This window comes from Lissotriton helveticus, chromosome 5_1, assembly GCF_964261635.1.
Source record: "Lissotriton helveticus chromosome 5_1, aLisHel1.1, whole genome shotgun sequence".
NCBI classification, from domain to species: Eukaryota; Metazoa; Chordata; class Amphibia; order Caudata; family Salamandridae; genus Lissotriton; species Lissotriton helveticus.
The window spans coordinates 1,343,211,523-1,343,233,555 of record NC_136065.1 but is presented as its reverse complement, the minus strand read 5'-3'; the positions used below and the strand labels follow the sequence as shown (position 1 = coordinate 1,343,233,555).

The following is a 22,033-nucleotide window of genomic DNA, read 5'->3' as shown; positions in this document are numbered from 1 at the left end:
TTTTGAATGAATAGTTGATGGGTGTAGGGTGACCTAGCTTGAAACTGTTTCTCTATAGCTCCTTGTTGTTTAAGTGGGAGGAAAGAGACAAGGCAATTGTGAGATACTAGGAGGGTGGTGAGGAGGGAACAAGGACAAGGTAGTGGGTGGTGCAAAGACGACAGCACATGGAGAAACACTGGGTGGGAGGGGAACCAGTAACACTGGTTACAAACATCAGGAGCTCGTTTGCCTCAGAAAGCCAACAAACAGCATTCTGAGAACATGAGCCAAGGCAATCAAAACAAATAGAGTGCGAAACAAACAAAAATGAACAGAAGCAAAACAAGACATCTAACAGAGGCAGCCACCATGGGAGGTTCCAAAACAACAAAAGGAGGAACTAATAAACATATTCACCAAACAAAAGCGGGCATTTACGAAGGGCAGTAACAGGAATCAATGAAAAAGATGGGAGGTTCTTGAAGCCTTCATTGTAGATACAGCATGTCTTGAAAAAACAGCGCATGTAGCTCATGCACTGCCTAGGCAAGACCTAAAAAGTGGGACTCAGCATACTCTGATTTACTTGTGGGTGTTCTGTACTCCTAAGACACTCATCATTTAGCTACAGGATTGAATATTTGGTTTAACCTGTCTGTTTCAAAACTAGAAGAGTATGATTTTTGCCAATGAACTCCAACATATTATGTATTTTGGACTCTGAAATACAGCGGGTCGTGAAATAATCAAATCGAGATCCTGATAGGCAGTATGAGAAACATTATTTTAATATCTATAGTTTTTGGGCCCAGCCAATAAAATCATTCTAACACTGAGCTTGGTACAGAGTATTACAAGTTCGAGAAAAGCCATATAACCTAGGAGGTCTGATCATATCTCACTATGTGGAAATTGTGAGGACCTGGCTGATGGCCTGGAGGTGGAATTTTCTGCACCACTTGTTTAGGCTGTTCCAGTACATTTTTGTTTGTTATGGTGATTTATTTGCAGGTGATGTTGTGTTAAATGCCACAGGCATGTTTTTATTGTTCCTGTAAGTGGCAGCGTTTTAACCTGATTATCTGTGCCAGATTCTGAATCTTTTGAAGGTTGGGGAGGGACTTTTCTGAAAGAGCAAAGTTGATGATGTTCTTGCAGTCGACTTTTAAGGGATAAAATTCCATATATGATGTGGGCTTTTTGGTGAGGGATTATCGTAGTTTTACAGTCTAGTGTTTTAAATCACTCAGAGCACAGTAACAACAACATGCACCCAGCTGACAAACCAAAGTCGGAAGGGTCCAGAGAAAACTATCTGAACAAATCAGCTGCACTCGTTGGCATCGTCACTCAAACTGAAAGGTGAAAGGCCAGGGCGGGATTAGATGGAGTGCCGCCTGTAGCGCGGCGGGGCGTGAGGAATACTAGGCCGCAGCAATGCTAATTAATACACACAAGACTACTAGTTTCACTCTCGTGGCCTGAAGACCCCGAGCAGTCTCCGGCCGTTTATTTATCCCCTTGGGGCGAGCCCATCCCAAGGGGTGTGGGAATGCGTGTAAGTAGCAGCATTGTCCGAGAGAGCCCAGATGGCTCTCTACCTCTACATCCCTCCTTTCTTTTGGTTCTGAACCATCCGTCCCCAGTTCATGGGGACGGATATACAAAGTCCTTCAGTTGTTGACTCGTTGCAGGATTCGGCCGGAGACCATACTTCTGGCTCTGGGAACCGTGAGCTGTCAAGGCACTGGATGAGACACCCCTGGCTGACTCGATGGCGGTGTTCGGGCATGTTGAGCAGGCACTATCAGCACAGCCTTGGCTGACATGCCTGGGTGTCTCTGGCGGGGTGTTCCTCATGCTGGGCGAGGTAGGAGGAGAAAAGTTCGGAAGTGAGTCCTGGTAGTCAGATGCTTCTTGGTCCGCCTCAGCTGTCTTCATGAAGCTGGACACATTCCTTGTGATGGTTTGTTGTCCCTTTTGAGTAGTAACCATGGTCCCTTGAACACTTACAACGATCCATACTTCTGGCTCGTAGGGCGTCCAGAACTTCCACCCGGGGTGTCGGTCTTTGATCACCACCCAGTCTCCCACTCTTAGCTGAAGTTCTTGGGCTCTTCGGGCCTCACTGGCCTTCTGATTTGTTGTCTCCCTCCTCGCTTGGACGGCTGCATCATCCCGCTCCACGGGCACCCACGTCGGGTCTGACGGCATACTGTCTTGGGGGACTCGCTAGAACAGGAGATGAGCCAGAGCGCACTTGGTGGTGCTTTGAGGGGTCTGTCGGTATGCACCGAGGAATTGGTCAAGTGCCGTTTCAGGGTGTTCTCCATTCTCCACTGCGATGCGCAACACGCGGTTAATTGTCCTCATTAGACGGTCTACTTCCCCGTCCGCTTGGGGCCATAGCGGGGTGATCTTCCTATGGCGAACCGCTAGATTTTCAAGGTACTACTGGAACTCTCGCCCTTGGAAAGGGGGTCCGTTGTCAGACTTGACCTCTTCCGATAGTCCCATCATTGCGAAGGTTCTGTCCAGGACTCTCTTCACATGGGGAAAAGATGTCGATGACACCACTTCAACAATGGGGAATTTCGAGAATCAGTCAACTATGACCAGCATGTGACGTCCATCTGGGAAGCTCCCAAAATCCACGCTGAGATGCGTCCACGGAGTCTTGCTTGGTTCTTCCGTGATCACGGGCGCTGGCGCTGGGTCCCCTCCGGTAATCGTGCAGGCATGGCACTGTCTTACCATCTCCTCTACCATGGAGTCCATCGCTGGGAACCAGACCATGTCCCGTAACCTGGCTTTGGTCTTTGCCATTCCTTTATGGCCAACGTGTGCCAGTGCAAAAATCCGTTTCTGAAGACTCACCGGAACCACTGTCAGGTGTCCCTGCAAGACAATTCCTTCTTCCCCCACACTTAGTTCGCTACAGACTTGCCACAGTTGTTGGCGGGCATGGCTGACCTCCGGCCGGAGGACGCGGGCGCCGTCCATGAAATGGGCCCATCCATTGTTCTCCAGTCCTCCTTGGACTCGGGAGAGAGTGGGGTCTTCTTGAGTGGCCCGGCCAATCTCTTCAAGTGTCATGGCCATGGGACACGCCCCTTGTGACACCATGTTGACAAACGCTAAAGTGCTGCAGGCATCCGCCGACGGGTCTGATGGCATTGTGGATTCCGGGTGACGAGACCGATAATCGGCAGGGTTGTGGGCCCCTGGACGGTAGATCACTCTGAAGTTGTATACTTGTAACTGCACCGCCCATCGTTCAATCCTCGGGGGTGCTAGCCGGGATGAGCCAGCAAACAGTGGGAGCAGCAGTTTGTGGTCAGTCACAACATAGAACTCCTGGCCGTACAGATACAGGCGGCAGTGTTGGCACGACCATTTGATTGCCAACGCCTCCCTCTCGATTTGGGCGTATCTGGTCTCAGTGTCAGTGAGCGCTTTGCTGGCATAGGCGACTGGCTTCCCCACTTCAGGGCCGTGTTCTTGAAGGAGGGCCGCTCCTAGGCCCACCGGGCTGGCGTCGACGACCAGTTCTGTTCTTCCCCTTGGGAGAAGTAGGCCATTACTGTCTTGTCCAGCAACCCTGCTTTGATATCTTGGAACGCTTTGTTGGCCGCCAGCGTCCACTCCCACTTGTGATTGTGGTGCGTAAGGATGCGTAGTGGCTCCGACATGGCTGCGAGATTGGGGATGAAGCGTCCACAGTACGTGGCCATGCCGAGGAAACTCCTCACTTCAGTGGGGTTTCGTGGTGTGCTGGCTGCTCTGATGGCTTCAGCCTTCTTCGGGTCCACCAGGAGTCCCTCTCGGGTGAACATGTATCCAAAGAAGTCGACGCTCTCCTGATAAAATGAGCACTTGGATTTGTGTAGAGTCAGCCAACAGTCGGCCAACCTCTTCAGAGTGGCTCTGAGGGGAGAGTGGTGTTCCCCAAGCGTGTTTGAGAACACGAGTATATCATCGCTGAGATTGATCACCCTCTGCAGCCCCGACAGTGCTTTCCGGATGGCGTTTTGGAAGACCTTGGCGGCTGACGATACTCTGAAGCTGAGCCTCTGGTATCTTCGGAGGCCAACGTGCGTCGAGAAGGTGGTGATATACCTGCTCTCGGGTTCTAGTTCCAGCTGATGGTAGCCGGCATTCAGGTCTAGCTTGGAGAACCACTTCACTCCATTTAGGTCTGCCACAATGTTGTCCATTGTGGGGGTGATGTGAAGTTCCTGCTTCACAGCTGTATTTGGCAGCCTCATGTCGACACAGAGCTGAATGGCTCCTGGTTGTTTGGGCGCCACGACCAGCGGGGACACCCACGGAGTGGGGCCAGAGACCTTCTCGATCACATCTAGCTCTTCGAGCTTTCTCAGCTCCTCCTCCACTTGCAGGCGTAGGTTGAAGGACACCAGCCGGTGCCTGAGGGCCACAGGTCGTACTGAAGGGTCAATGTGGAGCTTGAAACTCTTGCCTTTGAGCTTCCACAGTCCTTTGAAGACAGCTGGAAACTCCTTCAGAATCGCTTCCGCATGGGAGTCATGGATCTGATTGGCAAAGAAGACAAGCCCTAGGTCCTCGGCTGTGTGTCAGCTGATTAAAGTTCCCTTTTTACCCTCGGTGATGTTGAACCTCGCCTCGGTGGAGTGGCTTCCACTGGCGATGGTGGTCTGAATGGTGCCACGGAGAGGAAGTGGGTCTGTCCCTCCGTGCGTGTAGGTTCGAGCTGTGGAAGGTGCAAGACGGGGTCACGGTGACAGGCGGTCTGAGTCCATCGCATTGACAGATGCACCAGTGTCAATGAGAGCTTGCACATCCCTACCTTTGATGGAGATTGAGCACATGCGAGGTGGTCTTCGACGTACGACACCACAAATACTTCCTCATCCTCGTCCTCATACATAGGGCGTCGTTCCTATGGCTGGTCATCCGGCACTGGCAGTTGGTCATCGAGGGAGATTTGGCGAACACGCTGGGACATGCTTCTCGACGATGTTTGTCGGAATCACCCACCACGGCACACTCTGGCATAGTGATTTAGCCTTCCGCAGCGGGAGCACGTTTTCCCTTTTGCCCCGCAGACGGCCGTCTTGGGGTGATCCTCCCCACAATATCCACACGGTCCACCTGGTGGTGGTCTGGGCGCCTGGCGAGTCGTCGTGGGGCATCTCTGGAATACATCCACCCTTTCTTCCTTGATTGGCGTGTGTCGGGGCGCCTGTGATGTGGTAGCCGGTGTGTGTAGGGCGTCTTCCATCTCTTCCGCCCTGACGTCCGACAGTTCATGGGAGCGGGCTAGGACCAGGATCTCGTCCAGCGAGATTCCAGGTTGCCGGAGGATTCATTTTCGCAGGAGTTTTGAGTGGCAACCCAGGATAATATGATCATGGATTTCATCCCGCTGGTCTGTGAAGGGGCACGTGCTAGCCAGCCGGCGTAGCCGCGCATAGAACATATCGACAGATTCTCAGTCGGTCTGCCAAGCCCTCTTGAACTTGAATTTCTCGAAATCGTGGTTGAGCTGTGGGTCAAAGTGTCTATTGAGGGCAGCGACCGCCGCCTCGTAGTCATCTTCATTTCCAGTGTTAGGGAGTGTCTCGAACAGGTCATAGATCTCCGCACCCCCGTAGTAGATGAGGAGTGACCGTTTCACGGTGTCATCTGTTTCCCTTGTTCCCTTAAAGTAATGGTTGAGTCGTCCGACCCATGCCTTCCATCTGGGTGCGGCAGTGGTGGGGTCTGAGGCCTCACTGAAGGTGGTAGGGGTGCAACCACGGTGTGGGTGTGCACCGGTGGGGGCGTATTGGCACCAACAACTGGATTGCGCCCTCCATCCTGCTGGGCGGCAGCACTGGCCGCCAGTGGATTGCTCATCACGTCTGTGTGATGAAGCTGAGGCGCAAGTGCGTGGCCAGTGTGTGTCGGTCAGCTCGGCGGCGTGTGTTTCCTCACGTGGCCTTGTGTCGCAGTCCGTCTGGTGGCTCAGCGCGCACGGTCGGGGAGGCTGTTGGCCCTCTTGTGCGGCTTATGGGGAGAGAGAATCGCTTCACTGATGTAGGTTGGTGTGTGTGTCCTTATCCCTGTATGTCTTCTCTTCCCCTCACTGTCTCTTGCTACCTTCCTCTCTATTGGGGTGTGGCAGTAGCGTGGTCCACCTGATGCTGCTTGCTATTGGCACCCCAGACCAGGCAACAGTGTCTTACCATGTGTAGTGGGCCTCCTTTGCTACCTTTACCCCTTTTTAATCTTTTCCTCTTTCCAGGCACAGTCCAGGCGCCGAGTGCCCAACCGCAGGCACAGGCAGTGGCAGGGGCAGGCCCAGACGCGGGGCCTCACTGAGAGATGCGGTATCAGGAACAGCAGGCGAGCCTGAGGGCCCAGACAGGGCACTCGATTGCCGGAGAGGGACGGAAGCAGACGCAGTCCCCAAGCAGCTCCGAGCTGCAACTGCAGGCAGGACTTCAGGCACTGGTGAGATGCCCTGTGCACACGTGCAATGGGCACTTACACCGTGGCCGCAGGCCTCTCCAGGCGCCGCCGGCTGAACACGCTCCTATTGGGCTGGTAGATGCGTGGACGTGCGCAGGCCAGAGCGGACTTGAGGCAGGCAGACGCGGTGGTAGCAGAGGCCCCGAGATGGCGGGAACTCCGGGGCAGCAGGCGCCGGACCTCCAGGAATGATTTAAAATAAAAGCAGGTTATATGTGCGAAATATACCTCTACAGCACTCACATTCACTCTGATATATCTTTTTTTCAGTTTTAATTTATTGTAAGTACGAACATGCAGGAGGTGTTATATCACTGTATAATACAGTGATAAAAGATAAGTAACTACTTTAAAACATAAATGGCCCATAGCAGCAGGAGCTGAACCCACTAAGTAATCATTTAACTCATAGTACACTTCCCCTCACACCTTTAAGAGCTTACATTGCATCCTTTTAACAGGCTGTGAATGATTGGAATCTGTGCACTCAGATAATTTATTCGGCAATACATAAACGTGAATAAGTTAAACTCAGGCAGGAAAATTAACATTACAGGATTAATTTTCCAACTGTCGTTTCACCCAAAGCCTTGAAAACCAACATTGGCAAAGCTGATAGGCTTGATTTTTGCACTCGACCACTGACAAAGGCAATTAAAAACGCCTGTTGCACTGTAAAACATAAACAAAATTAGTTGCTTTGAGTAAACATTGCATGAATGGGCCTACGGGCCTGCCCTCATTTTTGGACTAAGACTGATTTGCATCCGATTTGTCCCTGTCTGGTGTGGCAAGGTGGGCAAAGAAAAATGGACTGGGGTGCAGCCCGATGAATTACAAGGCTGAGAATAATTCAAGCATTCAGCTCGCCGCCCCCCTCTTTCCCCTCAGCAGCTTTATTTTAGGTCCGCCCAATCTCGGAGAAGACTGTAGCCATGTTCTTCACCCACAAAACTGTTCTCTCACTAGCCTCTGCCTTTTGCGTAACCTGATGTAAAAAAAGTAATTTGCTACCCCAAATCAAGATAGGTTTGCTGAGCATGAGGCCTGTGAACTCTGTAAACCCAGTGACAACCTCACCACGTAACCTCAAAGATATTCCTATTCTTCGATGTAAGGTCTTTATGAGAGTCAAACTCAGTAGAGGTAAACGTCCGACAGTAGACTCCCAGGGTCTCTTGGTTTTTCACACTGTGGTAAATAAATAAATAATACCTCTCTTTTTGACTAGACATATATCATAACAGATAGCTCAATAAATAAGAGTCAAGATTCGAGGTAGTAGGAGTTTTGCAGGTTTAATACAGCATAAGGACAGGAACAGGACAACCTGCATAGGAATAGGATGACAGGGCCCAGCAGCTGCTGGGGCTGGGTCTGGGATGAGCGCGCTAACTTTTAATAACAATACATGAGCATATATACATAACGCAAACACATAGCATTACATTGCAGTAGGCGTAGCAGTGGGTGGAGCAGAAGGCGTGACGCGTAGCAGTCGCGAAAGATAAGGGGGAAAAGAGGTGTAACAGGGCGTATACATAGACATGTGATGCAAACGTAACAGAATATGTCATGAATGGGGCGGAAACCATGGAGGGGGCTACCTAAGGAGCCGGGACCTCTAACCTGATGGTGCGCGCAAACTAGCAATGACGTATCACTAGGAGAAGCTGGGGGCTTTGAACTCTGTGCTAGGAGCAGAGACTGAAGTCTGGAGAGTCAGGGCGACATGTACCTAAACAGTATCTAGTATCTGATGTTTAGAGAACATGTTGATATAAACTAGAAGTCAGGAGGGGAAAAGCTAACTTGATTCTAAGACTGGACCATGCATTATTCTACATGTAGTGCGTGATGAAGAATATTAAATGACCATTAAATGCAGTATTTCTCTAACGTGGAGACGTGAAGGCTAGACAATGACGGAAACTATTGATGCAGTTCAGTAGCTTAGGAATGCAGAGAAGGAGGACTGAACTGATAACTGGAATCATAACATACTTTTGGCAGACTCAGAGACTGAGCCAGGCTGGACCGGGCACTGCGAGGCAGGAAGTAAGTGAAGGGTCGAGGATACAGGTGGGGGCTGTATCGCTCCTCAGCGAAGTTTCAGGAGACAGGAGCTGAATCTAGTGTCCAGGCCCTTTTGAGGCCTAGAAACGGGAACTTTATAATAGAATAACGTGCACACTGAGAAACGTGGCAACGTAGCTTTACATAGGCCTGATATTCGTAGTATTCACGAGAACTGGAAACTGGCATACTAGAAGTGGACACAACTATAATTGCGTCATTAATCGAACATGGGGAATGCATATGCATATTTAATCATGCACACATAACATATGATGGATGACACGTAGGGACACAGAACATGGCAAAATTCACTTTTCCACATTCCCTCCTTGTCACTACGTTTCCATCAGGAAACATCAATTTTCATGATACCATCTATCATTTCATACAGTATCATTTGCTCGTCTCGAATTATCCTGGAACGGGATTTAGAACAGGGCTTGGGACTAGGAATACAAGAGGTAGCACAAATGCCGCAAATCGCAGGGCCACATTGTATACAGAGGCAGCAGCTGAATATGATCGCTACTGCAATACCTAGGAAGGACAATATTTTCCATCCCCATGCGGAAATTATATTCCAGAACCAACCGGACCATGTCCAGGTGCCTGGGTCTTGGTGTATCAGATGGGCAATTTTATGGAGTCTGGTTATAGCTGAATAAACAGACGGCGCGTTATTGGGAATGAAAATGCAGCAACTAGATCCGATGACTCTACAGGCCCCGCCCCTATCGGCCAGTATGACGTCAAGGACGAGACGATTCTGTAAAACGACAAATCTCATAGCAGACTGCTCTTCGGTTAAGTTACCTAGAGCAGAGGCAGTCTCATTTACTACAGCTTCAAGGGTTCTGGTTAACCTACGGATTAGCTTACTATTCTGGATAGGTCCTATAAAGAAAAAGAACCCTCTGTTGAAATCTGTATACTGTTCTAGAGCAGTTTCAGTATAATCGACAATTGGGGACTCCCTTCTATGTCTAATGTGTACTAGATGTGTGTTTCTATGATAATCAGGTGGGGCTAGAAAAACTGGTGGCAGTAGGAAGGCAATGTAACAGGTTCCCTCCCAATCGAGGGGCAAACGAACATATGCGGTTTGACCACAAATAAAATAAGAATGACGTGAAGCTTTGAAAATAGATTTCCCACTGTCACTATACTTGACAATAGTAGTACAATCACTATGTCCTACATGTACGGAACCATAATTACGGACACATAATTCGCCTTTGACTGGTAGTACTGAAATAGCAGGTAAGTCTGGAGTAGTATCAGACTGAACATTCAGGACCATAAAATTCGAAGAATAATTACCTAAATTATACACTTCATTTTCTAGATCTAACCCGGTTCTGTGGGGAAGACCTTGCTTGTCTGGAAAACATGTACTGTTAAGAAAAGACATATCTGTTGAGGATGACGTTAACGTGGACCATGCTCCACACGAACCATTATGTGAAAATGGATAAGGAAAAAGTGGCAGAACTCCCTTCGGTGTCTGGAAAGGGGGGAGTCGACCACACACCCAACAATTAGTGGCATTGCTGGTCTGGTGTGAGTAATGTAACATGCGGATAAATGAGTTATTTCGCATAGCGAGGCGGTAAGAGAGTTCATGAGGAGGCAGATCACTAAACGTGTGCTCTACTGTAGCATTAGCAGACTTATTTACATGAAGAACTGGGAAATATAAGAAAAATGCATAACTGGTGCATGAAATCATAATGCTGAAAAATAATATGAAACATAGAAAAACGATACATCGGATTGAGTTTTGACTAACTCTCTCACTATGGGGGTCTATTTTATACATGTCAGAAACAGTCTAACCGTTTCACCTAGGGGAGGACTTAGACAATCAAACTGACTGACTTATTTTACTAGACCGGAGTTTTAGTTTATACTCCTGTTGTGGAGTTTTCTCTAACAGGGGAGGGGTTGTAGCAATGTCTTTTGCGGGACAGTCCTTGAGAACAATATTTTGGCAATCCTTCAAATCCTGGGAAATGTTCTTTAAGACGGGTTTCAGTCCATTAAAAAGTTTAATATGAGAAAGGTGCACCCAGCCTTTGCGTCCTTCCAACTTCACGGCTGTACGGGTGGTGAGGAGGACCTGTCGGGGCTCTTTCCAACGAGGCTCCAGCGGACTTGATCTGTCAAAGTTGCGGACCATCACCATGGATCCTGGGACGATTTCATGCGGTGCCACCTCGGTATTGTCTGGAAATGCGGCAGCAACCTGTGAACGACATGAGTTGAGGGCAGACATCAAGGAAGCTAGGTAATCTGTCAGCATATTACTTGAAACATCGGTAATACTTCGGGGTCTAGGAGTACCCCACATATTTGGGGGGCGGCCGAAAACGACCTCATACGGGGACAGACCTGATCTGGAATGTGCGACCATGCGCATATAAAACAAAGCGACTGGCAGAGCTACTAGCCAGTCCACACCTTTTTCTTTACACACTTTTGCAATACGGATTTTTAGAGTCTGATTATGTCTTTCTACGAGACCGGCTGCTTCAGGATGGCGTACACAATGAAACTTCCACTGGTACCCTAGCAAAAGGGAAACATGCTTCATGAGTTCAGATGAGAATGGCTGACCGTTGTCAGAATATACGACTCTAGGGAGTCCATAACGGGGGAAGAACTCACGAACCAACTGCTTGGCAGTGGTCGCGGCTGTGTAATCTGGAACTGGATATGCTTCTGTCCACCTGGACAAAGCGCATACAACTACAAGGACATACTTGAAACCTCGACATCGCTCCATCTGAATATAATCCATCTGGAGGACTTCAAAAGGGTGGTCAGGAGGCTGGAATCCACCTTGTTCCACCGGGACACTTTTACCTGGATTAAACTGACAACATATCATACAGGTACGGACTTTCTGCTTGGCTGCAGCTCGTAAATGCTTGTTGAACCAAATGTTCTGGATACTGTCTAACATAGCTTTTTCTCCTAAATGTGCTGGACTATGTGCGGTATTAATAATGACTTGAACCATAGAGTCGGGGAGAAACCATGTGGCTCTACCCTTCGTTAACCATCCTTGATCTGTCTGGACCCCTCCTTGTTCGGACCATTTCTTGATTTCTTCGGGAGTAGCGTGTAACTGTATGTCTATGACATCTTGTGTAGGGTCCTTAACTGTCATGCATGTAATCGGATCTGGAGTGTGTGTCATGTTAACTGGAATGTCTAGAGTCTGTGCTGTAAGCTTGGCTGTACGATCTGCTAGATCATTACCTTGAGAAATAATGTCAGTAACTTTCGTATGTGCTTTGCACTTCATGATAGCGATAGATGTCGGCAAGTGTATGGCATCTAACAGAGCTTGAATAAGGAGACCATGCTGAATCTTGGTTCCATGAGAAGTCATGAAACCTCTCTCCTGCCAGAGCACTCCGAAGTCGTGTACAACTCCAAATGCGTAACGTGAATCTGTGTAAACATTAACTTTCAAGTTCTTGGCGTGTATACAGGCTTGTGTCAGAGCAACTAGCTCTGCTGCTTGAGCGGACAGAGTGTCAATACGGTGTGTCTCTATAACTTCGGTGTCAGTAGTCACTGCATACGCGGCGACTAGTTCTCCTGTACTTGTTCTCATACATGAACCATCCACATAAAGTGTCAGGTCGGGATCTGGTAACGGAATATCTGTCAGATCTTGTCTTGGCCTTGTCGTAATGTTAACTACTTCCACACAGTCATGTGTGGCAGAATTTGAATTAACTGATGGTAACAGTGTAGCAGGATTTAAAATGTTGCAGCGTCTGATTTCTATGTGTGGCTGGAACAGTGTCAATTCATAACCTGTTAAACGTGCAATTGTCAAGTGCTGAGTTTGTGTTCGGTTTAAAAGAACTTCCACGGAATGTGGAACTTGTACTGTCAAGGAGTGTCCTAAGACTATGGAATCACTTTGTCTGATAGCTAGTGCTGTGGCTGCAACTGACTTGAGGCACGCAGGCAGCGCCTGGGCTACAGGATCTAATGTGCTCGAAAAATAAGCACAAGGCTTGTATTGTCCTGCTTGATCTTGTGTGAGAACAGATAATGCTGTACCTTCGCGTTCAGTGACGAAAAGTGTAAAAGGCTTACTGTAGTTCGGTGTAGCTAGAACTGGAGCTTGGCATAGGGCTTTCTTTAACTCATTGAAACTAAGTGTATGTTCAGATGTCCAAGGGAGGACAGTCGATACGGCTGCCTCCTGTGTCGTTAACTGTATCAGTGGTTTGGCTAGAAATGCATACTGAGGAATCCATTGTCTGCAGTAAGAAGTGAGGCCGATAAAAGCACGTACCTCCTTCTGGGTCTTGGGCTGGGGAAGACTCGCTATTAACTGGATACGGTCTGGTGTCAACTGCCTACCCCTCTTGGACAGTAAGTGTCCTAAGTAGACCACTTGCTGGACACAGAATTGAAGCTTAGAAGGGGACACCTTGTGCCCCATCTCGGCTAGGAAATACAAAACTGTCAGGGATGCTCGCTCGCAAGCACGATCGGAACGGGCTGTGATCAGTAGATCATCGACATACTGGAGCAGGGCAGTGTCAGTTGGCATGTGAATGTTGTCTAGTTGTCTCTTGAGTGCTTGACTGTAAATACTAGGACTTTCTGTGAAACCTTGAGGAGCTCGTGTAAACATATAGCTCCTTCCATTTAAACAAAATCCGAAAAGGAACTGGCTGTCTGGATGAATAGGGACACTGAAAAATGCGTTCTTGAGGTCTATGACAGTGAAGAACGTGGCTTCGGAATCAATGGCCGTTAATAGGGAAGAGATGTCTGGGACAACTGGGTACTGAGGAATAATACATTTATTAAGCTCTCGTAGGTCAATCACTAATCGATATACTGGGGGTGCATTTGGGTCAGTACGTTTCATGACTGGAATGATCGGAGAATTACATACATTGGAGTCAGTTTCTACAACCACTCCTTGAGCAATAAGCTCGTCAATAATTTTGGATAAGGCTGCTACAGCCTCAGGTGGCAATCTGTACTGTCTGATTCGTGGTAACACTACACCTGGCTTGAGAGTCACACGATAGGGTGTGATTTGCATGTAACCTACATCAGTTGGACCTTGCGCCCATAGATGCTGTGGAACATTAGACAGTCTTGAATCAAAATCTCGTAATACATAGTGACCCTTGAAGTCACGTAGGAACAATCGTATTCCCTCTGGGGAACAGCATATAACTGCACCTAACTCTTTCAGTGTCTTAATGCCTAATAGATTTTCTGGACATGACTTAGTAAGTAACAGATCAGTAGTGCGGGACAATGGACCTACTTCTAGAGTAACTGGCTTTGAAATCTCATTTACGATAGGTTTTCCTGAAAATCCAAGGGAAACATTTCTTGAGCCTGAGAGCGGAGCCCCTGGAACTTCGGCGTGACTAATTGTGGTCCTACTTGCCCCTGTATCAATCAAAAACTTTCTGTCTTTCCCTAATACTTGACTGTGAACATAGGGACCTTCTTGATCTACAGGTATCTCGATGAGAGGCAAGCCTACCTCCCTCTCTAGGCTGTTTCATGAATACTGCTGGTACTCTGGATACTCAGACTGTGCATACTGGTACATCTGCGATGTAACGTGCTGTGTTGCAGCGATAGGCTGCGGTGCTGTAACTGTCTGTGGTGCATTCTGTGGCTGAGGAATCTGTGAAACTTGTTCTTGTCTAGGCGGACGTGGTCTTTCTTTAGTCTTACCAGTAGCTATGTTGTGTTTCAGAACTGCACACTCATTTATGAAATGACCTGGCTGTTTACAATAATTGCAGTTCCCTTTAACGGGAGCTGCAGGATGACTGGCTTGATTTGGACCCCTCTTCTGACTGTCTTGAGGAACAGATTGTGCAACTAGTACTTTCATTTTCGTGTCTTTCATACGTTTTCTTTCGTGTTCTTGTTCTTCTCTGATTCTATTCTGGTGGTATTGAAGCATTTGCAACATCTGGGACGGGGTATTAGCTTGCCAGGTACTTTCGACTTTCAAAACTCGATTTTTAATTTGTGGGCTTGAATTCTCGACTAATTTAGTAACAAAAAGGTGAGGGTATGACTCACTACTTGTCTTGAGGCCACTGTTGATACTAAAACACTTTTCAAATCTAGAATAAAAATCACTAATATCCTCATCTTGCTTTTGTTTACAGGCTGAGATTGCATCCCAGTCTTCTTTTCTAGTTGTCAATAATCTGGGTAAAACTTGTATTAATAATTCTGGTAATTCTTTACATTTATCTCCAAGACCGGTACCTGGTACTCGTGCCTTATCTTCGGCTTCTAGAACTGCCCAATCGATCTTTTTCTCTCCCACCTCCCATTCTTTTTCCTTGAGCTTTTCATACACCCCTGCGGGCAGCAGAACCTTTAACATTTTAATTATATCTGGGTACGTGTATTCTCCCATACGGAGCATGTCTTTTAATTCTCTATGGAACCCTGCTGGGTCTTTGTCATGACAGGGAATTAATTTCTTCATCTCGAGGAGTTCCATCTTTGTAATCGGAGTGTAAACAAACACTCGCTGCATTTCGCCACCCGTTCCTTTAACTGGGTGGACTTCTCGTAACGGATTCTGTCTTTCCATGTAAAATGGTTTACCTTCTGGGGGTGAGGCATGAACAAAATGCGGGTTCAGAAACGTTCTATATTTGTGGCGCTGTTGTAGAATGACACTAATTAAGTCGGTACCTAGACCTTTCCATCTATACTGGAGTAACTCGTTCAGGATATCATGTAACGGACCTGGATCAGAGTGTTGACCCTCATACAATGTAATGAGGTGCTGAATCATATACATACCCGCCAGTCGTTGCTCGGCTGGGGGCATTTTCAGAAACATTTGTGCCACTATTTCGTCTGGAAAAGTGGTAGAATCAGTAATCCATCGGACTGCTGATCGGGCTAGTTCTTGTTCATGCATGGTACTTAACTCACTGTAACCGATTCGTGATTTCAGAATGTGATCGGTAGCTTGAAACACTTGTTCTAGTGAACCTTGTTCTGGTGCTGGAGAATGAAAAATAGACTTGTGTTCTAGGCGTAAATGGCGATCTGGAAATCTAGATTTTCCTACATACGCTATTCTGGAGGGATTCTCGTCCTCTATCTCTTCAGTATCAGAGTTACTTTCTTTCTCGCTTACTTGTGCTGCTTTACGTTGTTCGTGTATCTTTATTATTTCTCTACGGATTTTCTTGTACATACTCTCCATAGCACCGACGGTCTTGTGCTTACCCTCGGCTATATTATCACTCCACCTTGTCAGGATTTTCATTTCGGCCGGATCTTTAGACGGGTAATCTTGTTCTCTTATTAGACAATTGATCAGAAACTTTAATATCATGAGCTGGATCTCGGCTTTCCTTTGAGACATGGCCTCGCTAATGCTTTCTGGATCATCCCCTGTACGGATGAAACGATATATTCTGTCTAGATCTTCTTTCATATTCGGTAAGGTGACTAGATACTCGGCCACCTTTCTTACGCGGAATGAATATAAAACCATATTATCCTCGCCTGGGACTGGATCATAGCCGCATTCGGCAAGGGATTTTCTTATTTCTGCTACAGTCTGATGTCTAGGCGTACGCTGTGACGCTTGTGCATGTAATTCGGCTAACGTTAAACGCTTGTGTGGCGGCGGGGTTTGAGGAGTACCTCCCCCTGCGGCCCCTAAACTGGAGTCTAGGTCTACTGAGGCTCTTCGTCCTGGCAGAGTGGGAAATGGAAATGTAGGCTGGACTTGTATGACGGACTGGACCGGGGGTACCGTAACAGGTACTCCGGTGTCTGGAGGAGCGGGAAGTGCCTGATTTACAGGGACTGGCGGAGCGCGGACAGGATTTGCATATTCTGGGACTGTGTCGTCCAAATAGGACGAAATAAAAATATCAGCTGCGGTCTGTTTGTGACGTAGCTTGGTCGGAACTAATGGTGGCGGGAAATTACTGGATGCCTCTGGGGTCGCTTTTGGCAAGCCCTCGGCAAGAAGAGGATACATACCCCTAATAAGGGCATGCCTCTGTCTATCTGACTGTTCGGCTTTGACTTGTTCACCTATCTCGATTAGTTCTTTTTCTTGTGCTCGTTCTAAGGATTCTCTACTTAATTCTGACTTTCTGATTTCCTTTTCAGTTCTTTTATGAGATTCTTTACGCCATAACTCGATGGCATCTTTCTGTGACCGTCTGGCTTTCTTTTTCCATAATGCTTCTTCTACTCGCATGATGCACTCGGCATCCCATGTACCCGATACGGGCCATCTATACTTTTCTTCTAACTGTTTGGTATACTCTACCCATAAATCTAGATACAATATGGCGCTTATGCCATGCTTCTGATACATAAAATGACCTGGACTGTCCCTCGGCGGAACAGGAACTGCTTCTTCTAACAAACCCTTTCTAGTTTTTAACTGACGTAATCTCGAAAAGAGAGACATTGTAAACTTGAATCGGAACACAATACAATACACGAGAAACAATAACAATTTGGAGAACAATTCAGGCATACCACGACATTGGAAATACATTGAACAACATCATAACATAACAGTTCGGACAGAATATTACCTGGAATACTGAGAACAGAAACACAAGAATTTCTCGAGAACGGAACAGACTAGAGTTACTGGATGCACTGCTAAAACAGTACGGAACATACCGGTCCCATAAAGGGACGCATCAAGACCCGTATCCACCTAGGTGAACACTTCGTTTGTGAGTCTGTGTACCACCAACCCACGGACCAGAGTCAATTTAGATTGACCCTGTCTAGATACTACCCCAGTAATGGTACTCACCGGGCAGCAAGAACGGAAGGCCTCGGACTGGACTGGACTGCTACGACGACGGACGACGAACTTCGGACTTCAGTTACGGGTGGGCCTCCGGATACCTCGGACCTTGGACTCTTGGCTTGGGCTCTGGTCGGGACTCGCCGCGTTCCTCCACCGTCTCGTTTGGATGCTGGACCGCCTCCTCCGTCTCCTCCGTGGGCCTGAGGGATACTTGAAGCAGAAATATCTGCCGGTGCACAGAAGAGTTCCGTCACGACTGCAGAGGGTCAGGGGGTCGGCGTGGCTTCACCGACGCGTGGGGAAAGGGCAAGTCCCTGTTCGGGCGCCATTATGTGGTAAATAAATAAATAATACCTCTCTTTTTGACTAGACATATATCATAACAGATAGCTCAATAAATAAGAGTCAAGATTCGAGGTAGTAGGAGTTTTGCAGGTTTAATACAGCATAAGGACAGGAACAGGACAACCTGCATAGGAATAGGATGACAGGGCCCAGCAGCTGCTGGGGCTGGGTCTGGGATGAGCGCGCTAACTTTTAATAACAATACATGAGCATATATACATAACGCAAACACATAGCATTACATTGCAGTAGGCGTAGCAGTGGGTGGAGCAGAAGGCGTGACGCGTAGCAGTCGCGAAAGATAAGGGGGAAAAGAGGTGTAACAGGGCGTATACATAGACATGTGATGCAAACGTAACAGAATATGTCATGAATGGGGCGGAAACCATGGAGGGGGCTACCTAAGGAGCCGGGACCTCTAACCTGATGGTGCGCGCAAACTAGCAATGACGTATCACTAGGAGAAGCTGGGGGCTTTGAACTCTGTGCTAGGAGCAGAGACTGAAGTCTGGAGAGTCAGGGCGACATGTACCTAAACAGTATCTAGTATCTGATGTTTAGAGAACATGTTGATATAAACTAGAAGTCAGGAGGGGAAAAGCTAACTTGATTCTAAGACTGGACCATGCATTATTCTACATGTAGTGCGTGATGAAGAATATTAAATGACCATTAAATGCAGTATTTCTCTAACGTGGAGACGTGAAGGCTAGACAATGACGGAAACTATTGATGCAGTTCAGTAGCTTAGGAATGCAGAGAAGGAGGACTGAACTGATAACTGGAATCATAACATACTTTTGGCAGACTCAGAGACTGAGCCAGGCTGGACCGGGCACTGCGAGGCAGGAAGTAAGTGAAGGGTCGAGGATACAGGTGGGGGCTGTATCGCTCCTCAGCGAAGTTTCAGGAGACAGGAGCTGAATCTAGTGTCCAGGCCCTTTTGAGGCCTAGAAACGGGAACTTTATAATAGAATAACGTGCACACTGAGAAACGTGGCAACGTAGCTTTACATAGGCCTGATATTCGTAGTATTCACGAGAACTGGAAACTGGCATACTAGAAGTGGACACAACTATAATTGCGTCATTAATCGAACATGGGGAATGCATATGCATATTTAATCATGCACACATAACATATGATGGATGACACGTAGGGACACAGAACATGGCAAAATTCACTTTTCCACAACACACACCCTCACATATCAATGTACAACCTTTAGAACAACCCCAAGATAAGCTACTCACAAGGTTTTATCAATGCTCTCCCAATTCGTCTGTCAAAAGAGCTGAGACTCACTCACCCACATCTATTAGGAAGGATTCCTGGTGTGGTTCTTGCATTTAGGGAATGCACTCCTCTTTGACCACCCTCATCTTTCTCTGCTCCTCCTTCTCTTCAGTCTTTGGTGCTAGTTTGGCCTCCAATAGTTTTTTGTTGGTTTGCAGTCACAGGCTCTCTTTTTTCTCAGTGCGGTCCCTCGATGTGGAAGGGGCTGCACAGGTGTTAAGGTGGATCTTCTCTCTAAGTTGGGATGTCTCTGATCCTGGAGCCATGTATGGATCTTGCCCCTGCTCTTTCTTAGCCAGAGGGTGCTCAGTCAGGTTGATGTTCAGCACACCCTCCAAAGCAGACCCTGTCGCCACCAAGGGCCTTTGAGCAACTATTCCATTGACACGATGGGTGCATGTGATGAGAGTAACTGTTCCCTCTGTTGGGCCATTTGCACTGGCCCTGAGGTTATAGTGAATGTAGGTTCCCCTCCCTCAGAGTGGCCCATGAAGAGAGGTGAAAGAAAGGTAGCTCTTTGGGGTTTACCAATGCTTAGGGTATCCCAATATTCATTGCACTGTAGCAGGACATCACTGTCAGAGGTAGATTATTTCTTACTCTGGGGTTGGTAGGATCACTGGGTGTGTTGGAGAGACAAGTTGGTCTGTGAGCCTTGCCAGGTGGGGTTATTGAGGTGAGCACGGAGTGGTGAAGCATTGCCAGCTGGGATAGAGAGTACTCCACCTCTTATATGAAGATATGCAGGTATTCATTGTATTTTCACACCCTGTCCTCCGTCAATAATTTGCACTCATGCTCCAGCCCATGTATCTGTGGGCTGTAGGTGCTGGAAAAGGGGTCCAGTGGGTGCTGCAGAACCCCCAAAATAACCATGCTGGAATTTAGAAGGTGAATGAGGAATAAAGACGCCTTTAAATGTTGGTTTTATTTTGTTACATTTGCTGTACATTTAGACACAGAGGTCAAATGTCAGGCTGTGTCCTCTGACAAATTGCTGCTTATTCTTTTAAAAGGGTGGTTGGTGTTTACTTTTCTTTCTCTGACTGCAAAGTTAAAGGATTTTGTAAAGCAAACTATGGCACAATCTTGCTGGTTACAGTTAGCGTGAAAGAAAAGGCTATATGATGTCATTTTATTTTCTAGCACACAATAAACTTTAAAAACCTGTAAATTAACTGTACAAATATTTCAAAATATATCAGCAGTTAGGAAAGTACAAATGAAGCACATTATTTTTGGTTGAACCTATGAGAAAGTGCATCCACAGTCTGTTGCAAAGCATATTGTGGCTACCATTAACATAGAAAGGCGTGGAACCTGCCCTTTACTTACCATTGGTTAGTTTTCCTTGCCACTCTCAATTGCCTCCTTCTTATTGGTGCCTCAGATTGTCAATTTTGTTTTTTTTCCTGCTCTTTCCACTTGCTTCAATTGCTCAGCTACTCTGCTTCCAATGCTTGCTTTGTCATAGCACTATTTATTTCTTTTGTGTGATGTACTCCATGAGAGTGCGTACCTTTTCGAGCCATCTCCCTTGTGTACCTATATCTCCCTGCACTCTGTAGTGCACTGTTGCCTGACTGCTTAAACCCTCTAGTTCCCTCTTTCACACACCTGTGTTGCTTTCGCTATCTGCCCCCCGTGTTGCTTTCCTGTTTTCCACCCACACTAACACAATTCACTGATGTTCCCTAACCACCTTACCCGCAATGCTTTGCCTTTCTCTACCCACCCTTCCACTGTGTTGCTTTGCCCCTCCACCTCCTGTCGCTTTAAAAACAAGCATTTGCAATGCAATAGGTCTCGCATTAGGAAAGTTTGAGCTATTGGTTTTGTAAATGACAATTTTTTTATTTATGTTTTGTTTTTGAAAATAGCTAAATTAATAGTTTTGTCATTTACAATGCCTATAGTTATAACTTTCGCAAATGTGACACTTATAGTATTTGTAATGCAATATGTGTTGTATTTACGTGACTTACATGTATTGATATTACAAATAACAATGGCTTTTAATTTTTTTAATAATGAATACTTAAATAAAAGTGATTGTAATTTATAATGGCAATAGCTTAAACTTTTGTAAATAACTTTTGTGAAGATTATGTTCTGTATATTTTATTGTGACGAAAATCCAAGAACAGAAGTGAAATATTAACATCTTTTTGTTACATTTGTAATAAAGTTTGAAACATTAAGAGAACATATTTGAACCAGTTGTTGAATGGTTGCACAGATTGATGCTGTGGTGGCACTGAGTGATGTTGTGATGGCGAACGAGTGATGCTGTGGCGTTCAGTGATGCTGTGGTAGCACATAGTGATGTTGTGGTGCCCCTGTGTGATGCCGTGGAGGTGCTGAGTGATGCTGTATGCTATGTTTTGTTTTGCTATCCTATGTTTTGTTTTGTTATGCTATGCTATGCTGTGTTTTGTTATGCTATGCTGTTTTGTTATGCTATGCTTTGTTATGCTATGCTATGTTTTGCTATCCTATGCTTTGTTTTGTTATGCTATGCTGTTTAGTTTTGCTATCCTATGCTTTGTTTTGTTATGCTATGTTTTGTTGTGTTCTGTTATACTATGCTTTTTTTGTTGTGTTTTATTATGCTATGCTTTGTTTTGCTATGCTATGTTTTGTTATGCTATGCTTTGTTTTGTTATGCTATACTATGCTGTGTTTTGTTATGCTATGCTATGTATTGTGTTTTGGTATGCTATGCTATGTTTTACTATGCTTTGCTATGTTTTGCTATGCTATGTTTTGTTACGCTATGCTATGCTGTTTTGTTATGCTATGCTATGCTTTGTTTTGTTATGCTATGCTAAGCTTTGTTTTGTTATGCCATACTATGTTGTGTTTTGTTATGCTATGCTATGTTTTGCTATGCTATGCTTTGTTTTGTTCTGTTATGCTATGTTTTGTTCTGTTATGCTATGTTTTGTTCTGCTATGTTTTGTTGTGTTTTGTTATGCTATGCTATGTTTTGTTATACT

General features: G+C 46.5%; 1 protein-coding gene across 4 annotated transcripts in view; it reads left to right on the top strand.

The window, feature by feature from the left end:
* The window catches only part of ELAPOR1 (endosome-lysosome associated apoptosis and autophagy regulator 1), a 489,842-nt gene that overhangs the window by 309,180 nt on the left and 158,629 nt on the right, over nucleotides 1–22,033 (top strand). The gene's annotated exons all lie outside the window — the stretch shown is intronic.